This window comes from Rhincodon typus, chromosome 4 (assembly GCF_021869965.1).
Source record: "Rhincodon typus isolate 14 chromosome 4, sRhiTyp1.1, whole genome shotgun sequence".
Taxonomy (NCBI): domain Eukaryota; kingdom Metazoa; phylum Chordata; class Chondrichthyes; order Orectolobiformes; family Rhincodontidae; genus Rhincodon; species Rhincodon typus.
This window is the reverse complement of record NC_063335.1, coordinates 21035570-21043752: the sequence shown is the minus strand read 5'-3', so window position 1 is coordinate 21043752 and position 8183 is coordinate 21035570. Positions and strand designations below refer to the sequence as shown.

Genomic DNA, 8183 nt, shown 5'->3' with positions numbered 1-8183 from the left:
TTAGTCTTGTTTAGTTAGTTTCATGGTTGCATCCACCTGTGGGTTCTATTTACTATCATTCATTGCGCGGGTCTGGACATCGCGCCGTTAGTTTTATTAGTAAGTTAAAGGTTGCTTACATACACGGCATAGCGTTTGTTAGTTTTATTAGTAGGGTAAAGTTTTATATACATGTTGAATAAAAACTTGGGACAAGTACCAGGAAAAGTCTGCAGGGTTATCCAATTATAACCTTTGACTGATACTTGGAGTTACTCTAGCTGGAGGGAGAAGATAAACGACTTGGTAAAAGCAGCTATTCAGTTGGATTTTAATATCAAATAACACTGTTTTTGGTGTGGGGGTGCAAAAAGGTTCCATCCTGTGGTGTCTGTGCAGTTTTGTTAGCCATCACACCTGACTGCACCTTCGAATGGAATGTCAGTCTTGGTTAAATGGGGTTGTTTACATAGCGCATTATGCACGAGTGCACTTTCAAGTGGGGTGTAACCGCAAATTGAAGTGGTTGTAGGGGGTGGTTATGGGGTTGTAACCTGCTACAGTAGCAAACCCCTGAATTAGTTTGAATGGGGGCTGGCTAATACATGGAAATCTGCAGTTAGTATTATAACCACAAATTACTGGGTTAATGGATTAATAGACATGATTTATGGAGTTATATTAAAAGTTGTTAACACATTTGAAGTCTGATATATCAGTATCAGTATCCCTAATCAGACCTTGACTATCCAAATGTTGGTTGATCCTGTCCCTCAGTATTCTGTCCAATAATTTGCCTACCACTGATGTCAGGCTCACTGGCCTGTAGTTCCCTGGCATGTCTTTGCTACCTTTCTTAAACATGATTCTCTCCTCAGTAAACACTGAGGAGTATTCATTAAAAATTTCCCCCTTCTGCTGTGGCTCTACATTTAGACGGCCATGCTGATCTTTAAGGGGACCTATTCTCTCCATAGAAATCCTTCTAATATAGCTATAGAACTACATTCCACTTTGTTTCTGTCCTATCAACAGTGAGACAGTGTTTTCAACGTTGCAGGCACTTGTTAGTTGCCAGTGCTCACAGGTAACAGCTACAACCCACCCTGCCAACATTCTTTAACTCACCATAATTTCAAGACTTGAGGTATTACTGAATACTTATGAGTATATTCAGTAGAGAATTAGTTAATCTATAAAAGTTTTACATTAAAGATATGATTAAATATGTAATGCAATCCTATAGCTCCTGAGTCTTTGTTTAAACTTCTTTAGAAGAGAAGGCTCTGGAAACCTCACTAAGCAATCACCTACCCAATTAATATGTCTGGTCCTAGGTCTTGATGTCTTTCATCTTCACTTGAACCACTCCTTGTTGTTTTTTTAAATACCAGATTTGTATTGATATTATGGAGCTTGCAGCCTCCCATTATCTCTCCATTCAAAATATCATAAGCAACTCCAGCCCTCACTCTGTCTAGCACATCCTCCGCAATCAAAGGCCACCCCAGTCTCTCCTACACTACCTTCTGCCAGCCAGGTGTGACCTGGGGCTGCAGGCCTACCCACCCGACAGACAACCAACCAACTTTTCAAGTTAGTTGGGTCTGTTAGGGAAAATAAGCCCAAAAATTGTAAAAGTGTTCTACTACCAACTTCAACAGGAACAAAGGAAACTGCAGTTTTCTGAAAATGCAACTTGTGCCACACTTTTCATTCGTGTTCATTTCTCCACTTCATGCCAATGCCCCCCAACCACCCAAACTCCCACTTTGTAAACCTCTGTGGAATGTTGAATTTATGTGGCACTCTAGCAGAGTCCCTATCTCTGAACCAGAATGCCCAGGTTCAAGCCCCACCTGCTCCAGAGATGTGCTATAACATCTCTGAACAAGTCTGATTAGAAAATATCTACATTTATTTGCTTAGCAAGCATACAAACATCTGTTTCACCATTTTGTAAACTTACAAATGGATATAGTATGTGTAGTGATTGGAACCAGTTGAATCTTGCTGACTATGAGATCCTTGTTAACCTTGGTCAATTAGTGGGCCCAGGCTGCCCAATATAAGCAGGTGATTTAGAATCTCCTCTCTTCAGGACTGACTCCGAACTGGCTGGCCATAGACAGTGTACTGTGCACATGTAAATAAACGGTGACTTAGTGATGGGTTACCAGCCTCTGTGCAGTTATTTCAGCATGTCTTCGGCAGGCCAAATGGAGCAGGTGAGGAGCAATATTGCCATATTGTTCTAATCTATTACCATATTGCTGTTTGCTTCACTACTGGTACCATTTTAAAGGGCTAACTTACCAGATAACCAAGACCCCTGTGACAGCTGATCATAAGCTTCAAAAAGTAGACTACTTAGCTAACTCTAACCCTATTCTCTGTGTTTCTAAATGGCATCTATAGTCATTACTTTAAACGTGCCTGGTAGCAGTAAGTCTTACCACCCTTTGGGCAAGGACATTTCTTCAGAATTGTTTCTTATACCAAAGATGTGCCGGTTAGGTGGATTGGCCATGCTAAATTGCCCGTAGTGTTCAAGGGATCCCTAGATTAGGGGCGTTTAAGGGGGATAGGTCTGGGTGGGATATTCTGAGGGTCAGTGTGGACTTGTTGGGCCGAAGGGCCTGTTTCCACACTGTCGGGATTCTATGATTCCTCGATGACAATCTTATATCGATGGCCTCTAGTTTTGTTCTTCCTCAAAGAGAAAATATTAATTCTCCATCAGTTCTATCGAAACCTTATCTGATTTTAAAGACCTTGATTAGGTTATCCTTCGGCCTTCTTTTTGGGCAAAGCATTTGCCAATCTTTTCCTGATGTGTACCACAAATTCCTGGTAGCATCCTGGTAATTTTTTTCTACATTTTTTTTTGTAATGTGATGGCCATAACTACACATAGTACTCCAAGGTTCCATAGAAGTTCAGCATAATTTTCCTACTGTATTTCTAAAAGAGATTGAATTGCAAAGTTATTATTTTTTAATGTCTTCCTAATAAGAGAGTGAATTTACTACTTGCTAAATGTAAGACAAAATGGTAACACAACACATTTACAGAAAACGAGAATTAAGAGGTGAGCACTATATGATAAAACCTTTAAAAATATATGCAAAGCAGTGTCTAAATTGTCAATGAAGAGTGGATGGCTAAACATTGCAGTTAGTACAGAGGATACTACTGGTAGTGTTGACATTGATAATTGAACAATCAATTTTGAGATACAAAAACAGAAGTTGCTGGAAAAGATTAGCAGGTCTGGCAACACCTGTGATGAGAAATCAGAGTTAACATTTCGGGTCTGGTGACCCTTCCTTAGAATCAGACCCGAAATGTTAACTCTGATTTCTCTACACAGATGCTGCCAGACCTGCTGAGCTTTTCCAGCAATTTCTGTTTTTGTTTCTCATTTACAGCATCCACAGTTCTTTCGGTTTTTAGTCAATTTTGAGATTCTTGGCTTTTGGGTTGATTGAAAAACTTTTGTCCTGATGCCTTTCAGCAGGGGCTGACAGGCAGCAATCAGATTGAATGAGATGAAACAAAAAGTTGATGTTGAAGATTTGACACAAAAACAGAAATTGCTGGGGAAACTCAGCAGGTCTGATTATATATGTGGAGAAAAAGCAGAGTTAATATTTCAAGTCTAATTACCCTTCTTCAGAGTAAGAGTCATTTTGCTTCTTTTTTACCTGAGTACAGGGTTGTTTAAATGTCTGTTCTTGGAGTTGTGAACCTGAGTCCACGGGTTAGGATATCAGGACAATGATACACACAGAGTCATAGAGTCATACAGCATGGTAATAGATCCTTCAGTCCAACTCATCCATGCTGACCAGATATCCTAAATTAACCTAGTTCCATTTGCTAGCATTTGGCCCATATCCCTCTAAACCCTTCCTATTCATATACCCATCCAGATTCCTTTTAAATGTAGTAATTGTACCAGCTTCCACCACTTCCTATGGCAACTCATTTCATACATGCACCACCCTCTGTGTGAAAAAATTGCCCCTTACATCCCTTTAATATCTTTCCCCTCTCTCCTTATACCTATGCCCTCTAGTTACTGACTCCCCTACCCTGGGGAAAAGACCTTGGCTGTTCACCCTATCCATGCCCCTCTTGATTTTAGAAACCTCTAAAATGTCACCCTTCAGCCTCCAATGCTCCAGAGAAAATAGCCCCAGCCTATTCAGCCTGTCCCCATTGCTCAAACCCTCAAACCCCGGCAACATCCTTCTAAATCTTTTCTGCACATTTTCCAGTTTAACAATATATTTTGTATAGCAGGCAGCCCAGAATTGAACACAGAATTCTAAAAGTGGCCTAACCAATGTCCTGCACAGCTGCAATATGACCTTGCAAATTTTTTGTCATTATGTAGAACTTCTGGCTATAAGGAAGAGACCATTGTAAATCTGAAACCGATTGTTTGTATAATTGTTAGTACACTGATGCTCACAGTGTAGCTCACATATGCTTGCTAGAAGTTGCATATATTCAACTGTAGGGACATGTCCTCTGCATTCATTTTTTGAATTAAACAGAAGTATGGTTGAGGCATTGCCATGCATAATGCGCCAGCAAATTATTGCCGCTATTCCATAGCCAAGCAGCAGCCTTTTCTAATGCAGTATAAGTTGTCACTTCCTTTTGAAATGTGGTTGTATTTGCTGATGCTTGTCTACAAATGTCACCATTCACATCCCATGTGGTTGCAATTCCTGTGATGCCACTGCTAGAGATGTCAAAGATAGTTGCTTGCATCATAGACTGGGACTATCCATAACAATGAGCAAATGAAAGAACTTTTAACAATTGCTGAATAAATAGTTTGTGCTTTTTCTTGAATGTTTCTGTGATGTGTAGAATCTCAAAATGTTGCATGGTGTGACTCTGCCAGGCTAATACCACGGTTCAGGATTGTAATTGTAATTTTCATAATCATTAAAATCACTAAAAGTATTAGAGAAAAACATTCAAACCAGTCTCAGACAGTAGAAGCAGCCCCCCTTATTATTACAGGGAGAAATGAATCATAGGTACTGAAATTAGCAGACATTTGAATGTTGATTGCATGAACACATTAAACACTACTTGTTAGCTAAAGAATTGTAACAGTAGGTGTAACCACATAACTTTGTTGGAACTGATCAAAAATCAAAATTCTTTTGTATTTCTTGTAATGAGGAATTTAAAAGGTCCTGAAGTGAGGGGCAAGTATCCAATTGATTGGCAGTTAACACAGTGCAGTTGGCAAATGTTAATTGAATACAGTATCTATTGTGAAAAGCCTCAAGAAGGGACATAAGAGTGTCTGGGAAACATCATGATGGACTGGGATTGGGCCACAAGCCTGTCTGTCTCTTTGTCGTTCAGTGATATGATTAGTTTAATTGGAAATACATTGAAATTGCTGAGGTAAGCTTGAACTGTATAAGGTGCTGTGCCAGAGTAGTTACAAAGGGATAACTCAGCGCCGCTGACCAATAGTAATCAAAAGGGGGCGTGTGTGCTCTAAGTTTAAACTGTATAAGCTAAGATATTTTGAAGCTTTTGTGTGCCTTATTGCTCTGGAGAAATGAAGCTGTAAATTGCCATAAAGGTTACCTGACACCACGCTGCAACTCAGAGTCTCATTGGAAACTATGAGATCCAACAGAAGGCAGTAAAAGTTGGACAATTTCCTGATCATCCCTGTGATAGAAAGAAATTGGAGCCTCTTCCATCACCATCCATGTGGATCAGATTAGTACCAGCAGTATTGGAATACAATCACCATTCCATCTGAGATAACAAGGTGTAGAGCTGGATGAACACAGCAGGCCAAGTAGCATCAGAGGAACAGGAAGGCTGACATTTTGGGCCTAGAGCCTTGGGCTGGATTGGGACCTGCCTCCTTGCCCTAGCCATGGTGGAGCCACACCTTGTTGCTCATACCTGCCTTTAAGCAGGGAGGAGACATTTCTCTTTGTCTAGATTGGAGATTCTTAAACGCACTGATCAAAACAATCTCAAAAGCAGAATAAAATTATTGCTACAAAAAAAAGCAAAGAACTGCAGATGCTGGAAATCTGAAACGAATACAGAGAAACTCAGCAAGTCTGGCAGCATCTGTGGTGAGAAAGTTGAATCAACATTTTGGGTCCAGTGACCCTTCTTCAGAACTGACTGTAGCTAGGAAAAGGTTGCTATATATGCTGAAGCTGGGGGCGGGTGGAGGAGTAGTAGTAGGTGGAGATAGAGCCCAGGGAGAGAGAGAAAGAGAGAGATAAAACAGAGCTTGTCAGACAAAGGAATGGATAATGGTGAGCTGGGGAGGAAGGAGAGCTGCTAATAGGGGGTGAATAGTTATTGCTACAATTTGACTAGCCATTTATTGGTAACAAAAACAGAAGTTGCTGGAGAAACTCAGCGAGTCTGGCAGCATCTGTGGAGAGAAAACAAGTTAACCTTTCCAGTCCAGTGACCCTTCTTCAGAACTGATAGCATCTGGGAAAAAGTTGGATTTATCTTGATGAATTTCTTTGGCTACTTTAATGATACAACAAATGTGTTAGTCGGGGGAAAAAAGATTGAAGGCACTTAAGCTGTAAAATTACAAAATAATATTTTCTATTTGAAGATACGATCTGTGTTCATTTCATCTTGATCCAGCAGTTTGTGATATTGTGACATTCCCACAGAAGAAAAACCAAGCAGTCAGAGAGAGGTGTTAACTCGTTGATTTGCTGTCAACAAAGTTAAACATTCCCGTATAACTAACAGTCTACGAAACATTTGGTTGGTCTAGTCTCACACATTCTCTTCCTCCTTGGAAACCAATCTCCTATTCTTCCAACAAAGTAGAGATTTCACACGGCCGATGCCATTAACGAAAGACGGCAAATATTTGTATGTGTTAAAAAAAACGCATATCTTTTGGTATAAATACGAAGTTGTGAAAAGAGACAAAGGAAATCAAAATTGTGCTCTATCGTTGTCGCCTAGTGGCTTGTAGACATATCTAGCGTGAAGAATTGAATTGTATGTTGTAAGTTGAGCTAGCCCCACTGTCTGAAAAGAGTGGTTGAATCCCACATGATGTCATGTAGAAACCCAGTCGTGCAGCTGCCAAACATAGATACCCTGTAATACCATCCAGAGCAAAGGGAGCTGCGGGTGGAATAGCAGAGCATGTATGCAGCTGACTTTTAGGTCAACAAAATATCCGGAATGGTTTGAACCATACGCACGATTTAACCTTTCCATAGAAGGGTAAGTGAGGATGTAATTTTTTAAAAAGAAATATATTTTATTGCACTAAGTGAATCCAGATACTTTTAAGCGGCGATTAAACTGACAATTCAGTGCTTGCCTTACATTCTGTGATAATTTCCTGTTTTGCAAAGGATACCGTTAGACAATGTCATTGGAATTTTTTGGGGAGGGGGAGAGAAAAGGCGTGGTTTTGCAGCAAAACATCTGAAGGGCAGACTATTGTTTCAGAGCACAAAGAGTGTCGAACTGCTCGGAGATAATACACGCTTTACCGTGGGCAGCTGGGAAGCTCGCTTGTCAAAAAGTGCCTTTCTATGTCCATTAGCTGTATTTCTTTTTATTGCAATATTAGCTATGAATGTAAATGTATCAAGATACACACAACCAATTAGACATTGTTATATCTGTCATTCTCGAGCCACAACAAAACCGTGCCACTCAGAGCCAGCCATAATTCCGAATTGAAAGTATTAAAGGGCTTTTACAATATGCATTATGGCTTGGGGAAAGGATGTAACCTACCCACTGAATGGTATTTCAGCTAATTGCCAAATGGTAGCAAATAATCTGCCTAATGCATACATACATTGATCTGAAGCTTGCTATTTTTAATATAAATCAGTATTAAAAAATACTTTTTGAATGATCCCTGTTGAGAGTTCAAAATGTTTCTGTGTCAATTTTTTTCATAAAGTGTAGCAATAACAGTATTATTGTATAAAATCCTCATTTTGATTGTTCTGGAATTAATTTATGACTTACTGGACTTCCATAGCTGGTAAGGGATAAAATACTTAGTTTTGTTGAAGGATTAATATGTCAACAGATCCCACATATCTTCTCTAATTTTCTGAACCAGGAGGCAGTTTGCTAAACTGGTTTCCTTTATCCTTATTCGGTATCAAAGCAGGTGTGCATTATAGTTC

The 8183-nt window shown here is 39.7% G+C and overlaps 1 protein-coding gene across 1 annotated transcript in view; it reads left to right on the top strand.

Annotated features, from left to right (window-relative positions):
* The first annotated feature begins 7091 nt into the window (after positions 1-7091).
* Positions 7092-8183, top strand: part of pkia (cAMP-dependent protein kinase inhibitor alpha) — an 89389-nt gene continuing 88297 nt past the window's right edge. The window contains exon 1 of the transcript XR_007261987.1: positions 7092-7254. The gene's annotated coding sequence lies outside the window, so the exon portion shown is untranslated. The remainder of the gene's footprint in view (positions 7255-8183) is intronic.